General features: G+C 36.6%; 1 long non-coding RNA gene across 10 annotated transcripts; it reads left to right on the top strand.

The window, feature by feature from the left end:
* Positions 1 to 7,047: 7,047 nt before the first annotated feature.
* Positions 7,048 to 15,624, top strand: LOC141634529 (uncharacterized). Of its 10 annotated transcripts, none has more exons than XR_012539252.1 (8): positions 7,048 to 7,279; positions 8,053 to 8,157; positions 12,867 to 12,979; positions 13,067 to 13,284; positions 13,821 to 13,852; positions 13,948 to 14,020; positions 14,481 to 14,808; positions 15,154 to 15,624. It is a non-coding gene; the product is annotated as an uncharacterized LOC141634529 (long non-coding RNA). The 10 variants fall into 10 exon arrangements; XR_012539254.1 differs by lacking the exons at positions 7,048 to 7,279; positions 8,053 to 8,157 and adding exons at positions 11,559 to 11,721; positions 11,878 to 11,915; XR_012539259.1 differs by lacking the exons at positions 7,048 to 7,279; positions 8,053 to 8,157 and adding an exon at positions 11,559 to 11,915 and having other exon boundaries at positions 14,481 to 14,585; positions 14,705 to 14,808.
* The last annotated feature ends 472 nt before the right edge of the window (positions 15,625 to 16,096 follow it).

The following is a 16,096-nucleotide window of genomic DNA, read 5'->3' as shown; positions in this document are numbered from 1 at the left end:
ACCAAAATCCCGGACCAACAAGTCCAACACACCAAAATCCCTGACCAATGAGTCCAACACACCAAACTCCCGGACAAATGAGTCCAACACATCAAAATCCCGGACCAATGAGTCCAAACACCAAAATCCTTGACCAATGAGTCTAATGCACAAAAATCCCGGACCAATGAGTCCAAGACACCAAACACTAAAACCTTCACCTCTTTTCCCACCAAGTCCTGGACCAATAAGTCCAAACCACCAAAGTTGATGTCAAAGAGCTAACGTAAGAGCTCAAGACTCGTCAACTAACAACAAACCCAACCTCTCTTCACCCTTAAGTTCTTCTGGAGACTGTTATAGGGAGACCTATCTAGGATCCTGGGGATTCCCTTCAAGATCATAACCAACATCGCTTCACCCTTAAGTCTTTCTAGAGACTGTTACAAGGAGACCTATCTAGGATCCTGGGAATTCCCCTCAAGATCATAACCAACATCGCTTCACCCTTAAGTCTTTCTAGATACTGTTACAGGGAGACCTATCAAGAATCCTAGGGATTCCTCTTAAGATCATAACCAACATCGCATCACCCCTAAGTCCTTGTAGAGACTGTTATAGGAAGAACTATCTAGGCTTCTAAGGATTCACCTCAGGCTCGAAACATCACACCTTAACCCTTAGGATCCAGACATGAAAATCTGATCCCACATTATTTGCCAACCCTTTCGTGCTCGGGCCACATCAAGCTCGGAACCGCATTCCGCACCACATCGCAAGCCATAATCCATCAGCCTTAGCACCACAAAATAAAAGCTCCAGATTTCTATCCGTCAAACAAACCTCTTACTACCATGCTTCACATTCCGAAATGCCAAAGCCATTCCTACCCTGACCCAGATATGGAGTCTTCAAAACAATGCTACCCAGAATGGGACATACCTAGTCTACCCTTAGGGTCCACTTTTTAGTGGGCTCATATGATATGGAACATTTTTACAAACTATATCTCTTCGACTCATAATCGAGGGGAATACTATGAAATAAATTTTTCGAGTAACCAAACGGAATTTCCGTCGTGACCCTCACACTTTAAGGTCTTAACAGCTAGCTTAGGCACACACTCAAAACTACGATCTGATTTAATTTCATAATACACGAATACGTAGGCAGTCCTATTACAAGGACACAACCACACCCGACATACATTCAATTTTCATACACCTTAATTTCAATTACCAACACACAGCTCTAGAACTACGAGCATGGTTTGATTTCACTTCACGTGAATACGTAGGCAGTCCTTCAAGGATGAAACCATACACCTCAAAGTCAATTATCGCACACAGCTAGAACAATGATCTGATTTGATTTCGCAACACGCGAATACGTAGGCAGTCCTATTATAAGGACACAACCACACCGACACACATTTAATTTTCATACACCTTAATTTCAATTACCAACACACAACTCTAGAAATACGAGCATGGTTTGATTACACTTCACAAGAATACGTTGTCAGTCCTTCAAGGATGCAACCATACACCTCAAACTCAATTATCGCACACATCTAAAACTACGATCTGGTTTGATGTCGTAACATGCAAATACGTAGGTAGCCCTGTTACAAGGACACAACCACACACACCTTACACAACCACATATCCCTCTTCATCCATCACTCCCAACTCACTCAACCGCATGCTCAATGCTATACCTCTTTACTGGTGGCTCTTCTTGGATGTGTCACCCAAAGCTTCCTTTTGCCAAATTCTCACCTTCTCACTCTGGGGGCTTCTCTTTCGAGATGCTACTCGTTCTTCATTCCTTGAGTCTAACTAAATTGAAAAATAAACCACTTTTAGCCTATTGCTCGGTTTGGACGATGGCAAGATGTTGGTTCTGGCTCCGAATCATTAAAACTAAAGAAGGGATCTCAAATAAGCAAACAGAGGCAAAGATGTCTGGAGAAGATAATCAATTCGTGTTCCCGAGTGGAGCGGACCTTCTACTCCAAGGATCTGATGCGCGTTGTCACCCTTTCTTGGCTAAGGAGTTGCACACACATCATCAAAGTCTGTCAGAGTCATCCCCGTGTCGTGTCGATACCGAGTTTGTATCACGTTCACGACCGTATCTTTGTCAGTCTGTCAGTATGCGTCCGTGTGAGTCAATGTCGCAACGGTCATGTATCTCCAATATATCAAATCACGGATCTACGAGCAATAAGACTCAATATTAAGCTTCACGACTTTCGAAACTCCTATCTCCTCTCACGTGAGATATTACATGCTAGTTGCTTATATGCTAGTTGCTCACATGCTTATGTGCTTACGTGCTTATATACTTACATGCCTACTTGTTTGTTTATTAGATTACATTTGTGGAGTTACTAACCATGCAAACCATAACGATAAGTAAAACACAGTGCTGAGTTCTCCCCAGCAAGTCAATTGACACATCAAACCTCTTGAAATGAGCTCGAGAAATCAGGCTATTTCCCGCAGTCAATTATTTGACTCTCAATGGCTAGCGAGCCTCTACGCACTTTCAATGGTTGGCGAGCCTCTATGCACGTTCAATTGCTGGCGAGCCTCTACGTACGTTCGATGGCTGGCTAGCCTCTACGCACCTTCGATGACTAGCGAGCCTCTACGCGCCTTCAATGGCTGGCAAGCCTCTACACACCTTCGATGGCCAGCGAGTCTCTACACACCATCAATGACTGGCGAGTCTCTATGCACCTATAATGACAGGCGAGCCTCTACGCGCGAACAAGAATCAATTCAAGGACATATCCCGAAGATGCCTCAGGTATGACTCATTCCTATGGCTACCGAGCCTTTATACGTAGTCTAATGGACTTTAAACGAGCCGCATCGGTAGTCGACAGACTCTAAACTGTTCCCGATGACAGGTCCTTGACTCGAATCCACGAGTCGCCTCGACGTCGCCCTTCCCGACGGCGGGTCCTTGGCTCAAACCCTATTGAGTCGTAATGGTCTTGAGGTTGTAATCTTCAATGGACCTGGAGTTTATACTCTAACTTTCGCTCTGTCCAAGCCTCAATCAAAGTGGGGGCTCTGTAGATACCCAGTATCTGCACATTCCAAAAAACACCTGATGGTGATTGAACTACAACATGTTTTTGACATGCGTGCGTGGATTCGCTATACATGAGACGGTTTAATGCATTACTCGGATATGAAAAATGATTTCAAAAATGGTTTTCTAACTTCATTTGCATTAAAACAACACTATTTAGAGTTAAAACCGTCTTCGGACCCAAAACCAACTCAGAAACCCGCAACCCGAGTCAATCTGAGTCACCCCGAGTCTCCAACGTCAAAAATAATGCCATAAATGGTTTTATCATGCCATTTGCATTAAAATGACACTAATTAGAGTCAAAACCGACATCGGGCCAAAAGACGACTCAAAATTCAAATCCCAACTCAACACGGATCAAACGCGAGTCAAGCACACAAAATACCTACCCCAAATACGCCCAAGAGCAAGCTCACACGACTAAGCAATCACATAAAACCTCAAATCATAACCAACCAAACATTGGTTAGAATAAATGGAAAATCCGAATTTCCGAAAAGGACAGGACACCTCATTGAGGCACAAAGTGGCTCGCGCCTCTTTAGGCCTTCTCCTTAACCTCCAAGAAAACTAAACCAACCTAACACCTCACAATCCTCTATAAATACCCAACTTCACAACCCATAATACTCACGCGAGAGTCCTCCCCCTCTTTCTCCCTTAAAATTCCAGACCTTTCAACTTCTTAAGTCAAAAATTCGACACGTGCTTTCGACCTACCGAATGAAAACACAAGCCTTACACATATTATTTGGTACCATCGCCGTGCATTCAACCGACCCATTTGACCAACTCAACATTAATCAGCATGTTTTCAAACAACATCTTTTCAACATCTTTTCAAAATAAAATCCTTTTTTAAGGCACTCTATTAAACTTCTTTGATCCCGATTAATCGCATAACGAGAAAACCGTCTCAATAGTCATCTACCTCGCAAACATCATAACATGTAAGTTTGAGGGTGTAAACAACTCACTTACTTCATGTCTTTACTGTTTTTATGAGTTTATAAGCATGAATAATGCATAACACGATTCAAATATACGTTAGATGAGCCAAAACCGAGTTTTGGCCTAAGACAGAAGCTCTTTGCTATGCAAAGAGACTCGCGCCTCTTGTGGCTTCACGAGTCAGACTCAAACGTGTTTGAGTTCGTCTTTCCACAACATTTTCCTTTTATTTTAACTTCTTTCCTTTCACGGTTTTTACTATTTTAATTCATTTTATGACAAATATTTTGACCATTACTGAAATCATCCTTGGTTCCATATACCATGACGATTTAATCCGTGACTCGGTGATATTAATCGGTTAATTACATTTTAAAGGGCATTCTAACATTCTTTTCTTTTATTTACCATTTTTCTCATTTATTTACACTTCCAAACATATTAGTCATAATTCATAATCATCTTTGGTTCCTTATACCATGTCGGTTTAATCCGAGTACGATGATAAATGTTGACTAATTACAAATAAATGAACTTAACATATTTAGTTCATATCAAATATTTCTCTTTATTTTATTTTATTTTCATCCTTGTCTTGACCATAATGGATATCACCCTTGGTTAAAATAAATACCATGTCGATTTAATTCGAATACGGTGATAAAACGGTTAAGCGCACACATTTTACATTTTTATTTGTAAATTATACTTTTCAAGCTTGCAAATATGAATCCGACGACGAATATTATTAATATAATGGTAATTATTCCGAGTCATGTAAACAACATTTGCAAATCATTCATCACAAATACGGTTTTAAACCATTTTTTCAACAACCAAGGGGAACCTCTTGCGTCGCCCCATAGCTCACGCCCCAAGAGGCTGCCTATTTCCACCTTTCAAAACCTGGACAGGCCTTGTTGCCTCGCCGTATGGCGCGTGCCCCCAAAGGGGTTACATGGCACTGTTCTGTTTCGTTTTTAGCACTTGTCTATGACGATCTTGACTTTAGTTGACACGAATATATGATGGATCAGATTGATGAGTTTATATTTTACACTTTATCATTCAAACACGCTTCTTTTCCAAATAAATGGATCGTGTTAAGCACCATAATCCGAACTTGGTAAATAGATGTTTAATTTCCGTTTTGGCATGCAAATCAATCTAAATCCAACTCGACATCAATTACTTGATATTTGGATAAACAAACCGACTTAGCAAACTTTCACATGTTAGGTTAAACTTTTGGATGCGCATTCATGCATTTACCGTTTTATCAACTTTTGCACTTAACAACCACGATCGATCTGTAGAGGCCGCTAACGCGGGTGGGATTGGGTGTTTGATTAAAGAGCTTTCCAATACGTACCCTCACCCTTTACTCAGAACCTTTGGATAGTGGACGACTTTATGCATGGCAACGAGAGTTATTCTAGTGATAGGATGCTAAAGGGGGACGAGTCCTTATCTTTAGTACCTATGTTAAGCACCACTTTTTGCTTCGTTTGACCGAGGTAAAAAGTGGATTCGAACGGTTTTCAAGCATCCCATAATTGCTTCGTGGCGACTCTGAACATCTCTGCATCGTTTCGAGACCTTCATCGAGACGAAACAGACCAATCTAAAGGGATTTGGTCGAAGCATTTCTACGCCTCCAAACGTGGCATCAAGACAGCTATAAGTCCATAGATTGCCTTGGTGTGCAGATGGCCCATGTCCATAGACTGGCCTAGGTGGCCCATGTCCACACTTTGTTTGTATCCCTTTATTTTTACGTTTCTTTTGGTAATATGAAAGTTTTTTACTTTCGATTACCGCTCTCATCCGCGAGGATGTTATGGGTCGATTTCGATTGACCTAGTTTACTTTCCTTATAAAAAAACTGTTGGTTTGGTTGGGCAGCTATATACTGTATAAGATAACACAAATTAAGAGCACCTAATATGGAGTAATACAAAATCTAGACAATGTAAAACACTAATAAAGTGCCTATCATCACGGTAATACATTATAATTAGCTACGCTCAAAACACTTGATTAATAGTATATCTTGTATAGGTTTTATTGAGACCTCCATAGCGGGCTTATAGAATTAGGTGCATAAGACCGTCCCACAAACAAGTGAGGTTTCATCCTAAAACCAATTGGTAATAGGAGGAGTAGCCCACTTACTTATAAGCTAGCCCCTTCATCTATTATTCTACCGATGTGGGACAATGCCCCTCACACACATATTAGAAGAAACCTCAACAATATCTCCCTTTCACATGTGTGTGTTGAAACTCCCCCTCACTTGGCGCTATTCTGTACCCGACTTAACCCCGTGTACGGCCGACCAGGTTACTCTGCACGAAGCTACTCCGTATCTCTGGTCAACCAAGGGAGAGAGTCTAACGGTGATGCTACTCCCCAATCACGACGCTACTCCTTGCCATCTCGAGCACCGTCACCATATCGCACCTTGCGGTCCCAAGCCGAACCGTCAGCTCTGATACCAATTTTTGAGTCCTCCGTAGCGAGCATATAGAATTAGGTGCATAAGACCGGGACACAAGCAAGTGAGGTTCCATCCTAAAACCAATTGGTGATAGGAGGAGTAGCCCACTTACGTATAAGCTAGTCCCTTCACCTATTATTCTACCGATGGGAAGAGACCTCAACGGGTTTATATTTATTAAAATTATGTTAGTTTATATTTATCAAAACAATATTAAATATTATTATAACCATAATATTAGCGATATAATATCAATGGTATTTCTTGTATATTTTCTTTTATTGCTGTATCTATATGATAAATATCTCATATATTCCCCCTTATAAAAAAGTGGACAAGACTCAGTACTATTCCTAATGAATAGTAGTGAATAGTTGAACTTCTTGGACCGGGATAGCGGGTATGTGCGATGGGCTCAAATTTTGGGCTGATTGTTAAGCATCCTTGAGGAATGGATATTGTGCCAACCTCTCAGCCCTTTATTCTCTTATTCTCTACTCACTTCCTCGCCACTCATTCCTCTGCTATTTCCTCAACCCCACCCCCCGGCATACACCTTCACCTTTTCCCTTCACAGTTACTCTCACAAACACTGAGTTTAATGACCACTAAGACCTCAACCATGCAATCAGAGACATCGGAATCAACGTCGAAAGACAGGGCATTAGCAACGACGGTTGCAGATAATTGTAGAATTAGGGTTCACACCACTACATAAAACTCTCTTACTTTTATTTTGTGAGTATCCATTGTTATCCATTTGCTTGATTTTGTTTTGGGTTTAGACTCTTGATCTTAAGGTTTAATGCTATTTTTAGGTTTTAATTTAATTTCGTTAATTTTGGTGTAATCAAATCCTAATTGTTGACTAAGTTATCAATCATTGTGTTCTATGTTGGGGCGGGAAAACAATAATTAGCCACTTAATTAATTTCTAGAGGTTAGAATAATTTAATAATATTATTTGTAGATTTTACATTTGATTATCACTTATCTTCAAGCTTTACCTTATTTTGATCGTTTAGAGGGCGATCGCGGGGACACGACTTCTTCTAACGCTAGAAGTACCACTGGAAGACACCCAGGACCAGAGCATGCCGCCTAGTAGTAGAAGAAGTGGCAGCATGACTAGTAGTAGTAGTAGTAGTAGTAGTAGTAGTCAGCCCTTTCCCGGAGGGGGCGTCGGTCCCACAGGTTTTAGATGAGTTGTTATATTTTGATGAAAGTTTGGATCTTTCAAATCTGGGTATTCTTATATTTCAATTATCTTATCTGTGTTGTGTTTAATTTTGATTAATTCCGTCAAATTTATGCTAAATCATGTAAATTTTCACTATATTTCTGTATTTTTGAGTGTTTGTTGAACATATGATTTTAGTTCTTGAGTTGTTATATAATTCTCATTAATCAATATCGATTTTTGTGACTCCCTCTGTCTCATTAATTTGTTTACCTATCGTAAATTTAATACTGTTTTTTCTTTGTTAATGTGATATTGATGTTTCTGACAGTTTGATTGAGAAGGTGATTAAGCATTGAGGGTGGAGCAGTGTGGGTTATAATTACTGCAACAATTAGAAATTTTCTTCAAGGATGGGATAATGATACAATTTCGGGTATTTTTTTGTTGTTCTTTATTCAATATTGTAGTATAAATTTTGCTGCTTTTGTTTGCTTGCTGTCTTTTCTGTTCCCAATATTGTAGATTAATTGTTATGGAGCTTTTTTATCAGTGCTTTTGAATATAAAATTCTCCAATTTGCAAAGTTTTATGACTTTAAAACAATAAAGAATCACCTTATCCAAGTGATTCCGCAAGTTGCAAGTAAGGGGTTGGAGGTATGCAGCCTTATCTCCGTATTAACAACACAAAGATAAAGTTACCCAAGATGAAAATTGCGTAAATTTATGTTGTACTTTCGAAAGTGTAAGGCTGTACAACAATAACAACCACCTTATCCAAGTGCTCAATAGTTCTTGCGAATTGCAAGATAGGGGAATTAGATGTACACAACCTTACCTTGCGTTAGTAACAAAATGATAATGTGACCCAAAAGAAAATTGTGTTGAGAATTGCATATATTTCATGCTCTAATTTCTTGAATCAGAAATTTCAGACTTATTATGAACTAAAATTTTTTGTTTGAATTTCTTGAATTTAGCTCGGTTGAGATGATAACTCGAAACTTTTTTTCCCTGTTGGGCGTTTGTTTTGATATTTGCAGAGGCGGTGTTATATATCAAGAAAGAATTCAACTTGGAGAGTGATCCGAAAATGGAAGGCTTACTTTTGGCCATGTCACTTATTGGTTCCACAGTCATCACAACCTGTTCGGGATCAGTTGTAGATTGGCTTGGTCGTCGAATAATGATGATTCTTTCCTCTTTTTGCTTCTTTATATGTTGATTGATAATTGATAATGTTAGTCCCCCAATATCTATGTTTTACTTTTGGGGATGCGGGGTTAGCGGGTTTGTGCGATGGGCTCAACTTTTGGGCTGATTGTTAAGCATCCTTGCGGAATGGATATTGGGCCAACCTCTCATGTCTGCCCTTTATTCTCTTATTTTCTACTCACTTCCTCACCACTCATTCCTGTTCTCTTTCCTCAACCACACACACCATTGCCTTTTTCCATCACATTCACGCTCACTAAGGCCCTGTTCTTTCTGGCTTATTTTCAGCTCATTTTAGTTCACTCACTCTATTGATTCGATTCGATTACTCACTCTATTGATTCATCTTTATTGATTGATCAGCTCGGCTCGTTCCATTCACTTCACTTCAGTTTAGCTCCATTCAGTTCAGCTCAGCTCAATTCAACTCCACTAAATTCAGCCATTTCAATTTTGTACATCTTAAACTTAATAGTTTTTATTAATATTTTTAATATTATTTATTTATTTAATTTATTATTATTATTGTTGTTGTTGTTGTTGTTGTTGTTGTTGTTGTTGTTGTTGTTGTTGTTGTTGTTGTTGTTGTTGTTGTTGTTGTTGTTGTTGTTGTTGTTGTTGTTGTTGTTCTTATTATTATTATTATTATTATTATTATTATTATTATTATTATTATTATTATTATTATTATTATTATTATTATTATTATTATTATTATTATTATTATTATTATTATTGATGGGGCATATTCTGCACCGCTGACCAAGTCAACATATCGAGCAAGGTCAAAGATATCCACAACAAGTCAACGACTTAGACGACCCTAGCCGTCGACCCATCGGCTGTCTCTTGGGTCTCGGCCAGGCAACCACCCGGTAGGGACACATATCCGCGTACTCATATCCAAGGCCCCTCGGCGGGCTTTGCCATGGTTCCCTCGAGGGTATAATGATCTTTCCACCTGCTAGCCACTTGGCCACTTGGCCACTACGTGACAAAAGGTGAAAGTCTATAAATACTCCTCAACCTTCATTGAGGAAAAGATCCACACTTTAACCTAAGAATTACTATTCATCTGGTAATATCTCCCTTATCTCTCTACAATACGCATTTAGCCAAGTGACAACTTATCCCTCTAAGTTTACTGACTTGAGCGTCGGAGTGAGTACGCTTGGCCCAAAGCCAAGCCCTCAGTTCGTTCATTGTTGCAGGAGAGGCCGAGAGGGACGATAAAGGCAAGAAGGATTCAACTCAAGGCATCATTCTACAAGCCACGGGTGGTAACGATACTTGCTCTGGAATTACACCCGGAACAATTATTATTATTATTATTATTATTATTATTATTATTATTATTATTATTATTATTATTATTATTATTATCATTAATTTATTATTAATTAGTCATCCTCATTATTGTTATCATTTTGAATATTATAGTTATTAAAATCAATAATAATCATATTAATAAAATTAATACTATTACTAATATTATTATTAATATGAATATGAATATTAACTATTAATAATATTATTAGTAACATTGTTAATTTTAATATTACTATTATTAATACCTAATTGTTTTTTCCATATACGAACTTTACTCTTTCACATACACTTTTTCATAAAACGTTCTATTTTGTACCCTTTTCACCTAAAACTGAACCAAATGGACTCTTGAATCAATATTTTTCTCTAAAACTTAATTTAATTGCTCAAATGACTTAAAACTTACACGTTGGATTCTAATTTACCAAATAATAAATTAATTTACTTGTTTATCAATTACTAACATTATTTGTTGAGTTTTAATTAATCAATCAAATTTATTTGTTTGTTAAAGATGAAATTAGGGTATGTCGCTTTTTATTATCTAATTAATTAATTTAGGATTGTTGTTGCTTCGTGGTGGCTACCTAATCACTTAAATTAGGATGATACATAGCTAGACTTTAAACAACAATCTAGAAAATCGGTGCTTCATTATTTCACCTAATAAAATTGATAGTGTATTGTGGTTCATGGTGGCTACCTAGTTAATCACTCAAATTAGTATAATTACTAGTATTAATATTATTATTAGTAATTTTCTTGTTCTTCTCGTAGTAGTAGTAGTAGTAGTAGTAGTAGTAGTAGTAGTAGTAGTAGTAGTAGTAGTAGTAGTACTACTACTACTACTAATAATAATAATAATAATAATAATAATAATAATAATAATAATAATAATAATAATAATAATAATACTAATACTAATAATAATAATAATAATAATAATAATAATAATAATAATAATAACAATAACAATAACAATAACAATAACAATAATAATAATAATAATAAAGATTGCGTTTTTATAAAAATAATAATAATAATAATAATAATAATAATAATAATAATAAATATAATTATATTATATTTAGTATTAATATTAATAATAATATTAATATTATTTCAGATCAATTCAGCTCAAATCACTTAGTTGATTGACTTTATTTAGATCGATTCACTCAACTTTATTGATTCGATTACTCGGCTTATTGATTGATTTGGCTCGGCTCCATTCGATTCATTTAGCTCGAGTTTCGGTTGATTCGGCTTCATTCGATTCGGCTCATTCGGCTCTAAAAAGCCAGAAAGAACAGGGCCTAACATTACAACCTCAACCATGTAATCAGAGACATCAGAATCAACGTCGAAAGATAGGGCATCAGCGCCGACGGTTTCAGGTTATTGAAAAACTAGGGTTCTCACCACTACATAAAACTCTCTTGCTTTTATTTTGTGTGAGTGTCCATTGTCATCCATTTGCTTGATTTCGTGTCGGTTTTAGAGTTTTAGACTCTTGATCTCACGGTTTAATGCTATCTTCAGGTTTTAATTTAATTTTGTACATTTTGGTGTAATCAAACCCTAACTGCATACATTTTTCAATCAATTAGCACTAAGGCATGCTTCTCCTCTTCACACTCAGACTCAGGTAAATTAAATCAGTTAGGTTTTTTTTTGTTTTTGTGTCATTCCTTCTGTTTTATTTAAATTATTCTGATTTATTATAGAGATCATTTGATGTAGGCCTGTAGGGCAGACCTAGTTGATCGTTCTGATTTTAGCTTGATATGATTGCAATGGAAAGTGGCAGATTTTATAGGTTTGATACTTTAATGTAAATTATTGGATTGCAGTTCTTATGATTTTCACCAAGGATTAAGATATACGTACCCAGTACCATTATTGAAGATGACATCACCTCGAGAATAAGTTGAATCGATTAAAAAGACTAAAAGCTGACATTTTAGATTGCATTTAAGATGGCAAAAGAATATCAGGTCATAAGAAAGACAGAAGCAAATAATCACCTACCAAGGAAATACTCAATAATCAAAATTAGTTCATCAACTACATATAAAAGAATAGATTAATCTGCGACAAACTCGGATAATCAACAGCCTCCTAGGTTGTTTTAGGGGGCAAGAATCGGTTAATTACAACCTCATTAAAGGCAAGAAACTACTTATCCACGACTTAAGGGCTCCTTGTAACCAGCCTCCTCTTTGCCTATCAGATAATAACCCAGATGCTGTAATGGGTGTGAACGTGGAAGCTTGAATCACACCGTATTCTGACCCCGTGTCCCTTTTATCTTCATTTTACTGATTTTTATCTCTCTTGTTAAAGTTGATTGTTACTTTATTGATATATTCGCTCAAGAAAATATTTTGATGGAAATTAAAACCAGAAATAATGATAAAATCTTAATAGGATTCACCTTGTTACTCCTGTGATTTACACTCTTCGAGTACACATCTCTCACAGTTGCGTTATTATTTGGAATATTGCTATGCAACATCATGTTTTACTGCCTGCATCTTTAAAGTAATTTATGCTGATGTATCATAGGCATAACTAATGTTTTCATCGACCTTTACAGACGACCACAAGGCTGGAGGAAATGAATTAGCACCATGGCCTGCTATGCTGACTTCTCCGCCTCCTCGACTTTTAAATTTTGGATATTCAGCCAACATGTTTGAAAGAGACAATGTATGTTTATGAATTGAATTGGCCATTGTTTCATATACGCGTTTTAGTAATGTAAGTTATTTATAGGATGTTTGTGGTTTATTACAGTAACTTTGGAGGCATAGAGTGGACAACTACCTCATTTAGGCTCCAAGATTAAATCAGACATTGTGGGAAATGTGATGGATAAGGCCAATTTGCGTTCATTTGCGGCTGCTCTTAAAGATAAGCATGTGTAGGTGATAAATGTTGCTTCAAATGACGGACCAAACACACTTAAGGTGATATATGACCGAGGGATGCCTTATCGGAGTTGTCCACAACTGGTAACCATACTAAGCTTTTATCCTCTTTTCTCCGGGATTTGGTTCAACTACTTTACTTGCATACACCATCTTTAAAATTATGATCTACTTGATGCATAGAGTTCAGATAATCATTTTGCCATTCCATTATACATCAATGCAAAGACTATTGAATTTTCGGTGCAATAGAATATCCATTACCTTTTAAAAGCAAGAAGTCGAGAATTAGACTATTCAAAACAACACTGCCTCATGTGCTCCTAATGTGATTTTCAACTACGCTCTACTTTACTTCCTTTTATTCACCTCCACTCAGTTTCCCCTTTACCCCGTTCCTTTTATCCTTCATTTCACTCTTCCAACCACTCATTTTCCAATTCCCCAATTGTCATTTCCGCCTAACCATTTTCCTTTTCAATTATGATGAAAGAGGGCAGGGTACCACAAGTAGGAGTGTAGTTGTTGCCATGAATTCATTGCTTAGATTTTCCATTTCCTTTTTCACCTTTGCTCCTTTAGATTTTCGATTTTCATTTTAGTTTCATTTGATTTTTTAGGTGCTCCAGTGATTAGGTAATGGTTTTTTTGGGTAAGTTATTTTACGCTTATTTTTTTCAGTTTGATCTTAATTACTACATTTGCTTTGGACTTTGATTTGATTGGTTTTGGCAATTCAATTATTAGGTGGTGGTAGCATAGTATTCACATTAAATCAAATAACTCAAGTTATTCTACCTTCATAGTTTGAGTTTGTCAGGTAACACTTCTTCTTATGAGGTACTTTAATTTACTTATTTGAGTAGTTATTGCACATATAAATCTATACAGTTTACTCTTATAAGCCTTTATGTTGCCAGTTTACTCTTATAAGCCTTTTTGTTGTCAAGTTGTATTTTGGAATGAATTGTTGGGATATACAGGAAGATAAAAACCGGTTAGGGAGTAATAGTTTGAGAAAAAAATTTGAGACAATTATTAAGAGCTGTTCATTGGACTGGTTTTCGAGTTTTGTTTTGGCCTTTGTTTCTTCAGATTTTCGATTTTCGTTTTTTGATTTTTAGTTTGATCTGTTTTGAATCGGTGATCCAGTGATTAGGTGATTGTTTTTTTAGGCCAGTTATTTTTCATTTTCCCACTTATTTTTCAGTTTTTTAGTTTAGGTTATTCTATTATTATGTATTACATGGATATGTAAATGATGTTTGAAGGTTTTGTAGACAGCCTTCCAAGTATTGTGCCCGAGCTGAGGCCAATCAGTATGCAGATGAATGTGAACGTGGTAGAGAAAGCCGTGATAGATGGACCTCTTTCAAAAATCTTAGGTATCAACTCAGTGAGACTGACAAAGTAAGCTTACCTTTTTAGTTTTTACTTTTGACTGTTAGTATTTCTACTGATCGCTAATTTGGATGATGCCTTGTATTTCTACATATGCAAGAAGAGGTACATTGGTGAATTGGTGTTTGACAGTCACTAGGAAGAAGGGCAAGACATCAGTATTTGGACTCATTGGGAAGAATAGATTCACATATTCTAACTGCACTGGTATGTATTGCAGAAGTTTATTCTAGACAATTTGAACTTGTGTATTAGGGAAAACAATATGTGGTCACTAGGCTCATTGAAACCTACGGATACTTAGCATCTATATATGTTGTAAGCTACCATCATTATATAGTAATTTAATTTAAACCTTCAAAAATGTGCTTGCCTCGTGTTTATCTTTATTTTGCTTCAAAATTCTAGTGAATTTTGGATTAAGTTGTAGATTCACAATAAGGATGCTTCTTCATTGCAAGAATAATTTTCCCCTGTCCTATTTTACAACTTCTCATGGAGTACCATTTACCAGCTTTAAATCTTATACGTTTTGTCTTTTTTTGTGGCTAGAGAAGGAAACATAACACAGGAGTTAGCGGAGCAATTCGAGCTTGGTGGTCTCTTGAACACCACATCAAACTTGTGGATAGTTAAATTACATTTATATTAAGTTCGTTTTGTTGTAATTTTCCCATTTTTAGTAAGTGAATTAGTCACCCATATTACATATATAATCATATATTTTAAATAGGTGAGGGTTATAAAAACATAAGATTAGTATCGTTCTATGGTCTCATTGGATGTTGGAGTTTGGATGCCGTCTGTGTCCCATTTAGATGATATTATATCTAAATTGGCATGACTGGGTTATGCTGGCAGAAGATGAATTTGCACACCATGAAAAAAAATGACAGTGTACTCCAAAAATATGTATACTTGACATTTCCACACTTTTCCATTCTCATCCTCATGGGAGCTCGGTCTCTTCCATTATACCACTATAACTATTTGCATTGCACTTTATGGGTTGTTTTTTTTCTTAAACACCTGTTCATTAACATGATACTTCGTAGTAACTTTCATATGGGGCCCATATTCAGCTTCTGTTAGATTGATGTTTAGCTCATTATTGTTGAGTTTGACTCACAATGGTATTAATTTGACTTGGTGGTTGTATATATAATTAGTCTCTATTCTGCTAGGTGTTCTGTTAATATGTTGAAAGATTATTGTAGTTTACTTTCACGAATTTGTGGATTTTAATCACAGTGTCAGTTACTCTTTTTAGTTTCGTAGTCCCTATGTCCTATGTTTACCATTTTAATGCTTTGTGTGGCTTATTTTTTTAATCAAAAGTTAGTTAATGACTATGATGGAGGGAATATGTATTTTTGACTTGTGGCATTTACAAGACTTAATGTCACGTTCTCAAGGTTTGAAATATATTTTTTTTTGGGTCAAACAAGGATTAGAATTACGGGTGTATCAACATAATTGACATACGCATATGCTA

Source organism: Silene latifolia, chromosome Y (assembly GCF_048544455.1).
Source record: "Silene latifolia isolate original U9 population chromosome Y, ASM4854445v1, whole genome shotgun sequence".
NCBI classification, from domain to species: Eukaryota; Viridiplantae; Streptophyta; class Magnoliopsida; order Caryophyllales; family Caryophyllaceae; genus Silene; species Silene latifolia.
Note: the sequence above shows the minus strand (reverse complement) of the source record. Positions and strands in the feature narration are given on the sequence as shown.